Source organism: Limulus polyphemus, unplaced genomic scaffold (genome assembly GCF_000517525.1).
Source record: "Limulus polyphemus unplaced genomic scaffold, Limulus_polyphemus-2.1.2 Scaffold3050, whole genome shotgun sequence".
In the NCBI taxonomy this organism is placed as follows: domain Eukaryota; kingdom Metazoa; phylum Arthropoda; class Merostomata; order Xiphosura; family Limulidae; genus Limulus; species Limulus polyphemus.
In genome coordinates, this window is record NW_013668660.1 from 8023 (window position 1) to 8829 (window position 807).

Below are 807 nucleotides of genomic sequence, written 5' to 3' on the forward strand. Positions count from 1 at the left end.
TATACTTCGAACATACATTTTCTTAATTGACTTAGGAGTTTTTGGAGTTGAGACTTGTTATTACAAGACAAATAAAAAATTAGAAATTTAAAAACCTGTCAATATTGAGCGTAAGAAAGTAAGGAAACAAGGCTGGAGATACTGTAGACATTATTTATTCAAACTACAAATCCCTATTTTGACTCCACCAAATGTAATTCTAAGTAACAACAGGGAGCCAAAATAGGAGTTTGTAGTTTGAGGAAATAATGTCTATAGTATCTCCACCCTTGTTTCCTTACTTTTTTTATGATTCCTTTTTGCAAGTTTTTAACTGAATTCTCTCTATATAATGTATGACAATGGTCAAATACACGTCCAGAGTAAGACAATCCCCAATAAGCGCGAAAAACTTACCAATAGAAAAGTAGACTTTACAAATAAAACGCATACGTTTAAAACATCGCTTTAAATAAATTTTCGTGTTTTTTAAAGTAATTATTCTACGAATGTGTGTAAAAAATTAATATTATGTGTATTTATTTTTTGAACTCCTTCACTTCATACATAATATATAGATAGGCTCCCTAAAGTATCTACATGTTATAGTCATATAATGTTCATCTGTTATTGGTTAATAATTCCTGTTTCACCCTGTACAGGAACATCAGATATTTGTAAGAAAACTAACTTCAATGGGTAATAATAACATCGTTTACACTAGAATTATGATGTTTTTTAGCTTATGTAAATTTTAGAAGAAAAAAATCGCCTTTTAAAAATTCTTACGCCTTCTTAAGAACTTATTTTAGATTTTTACAGAAAGTT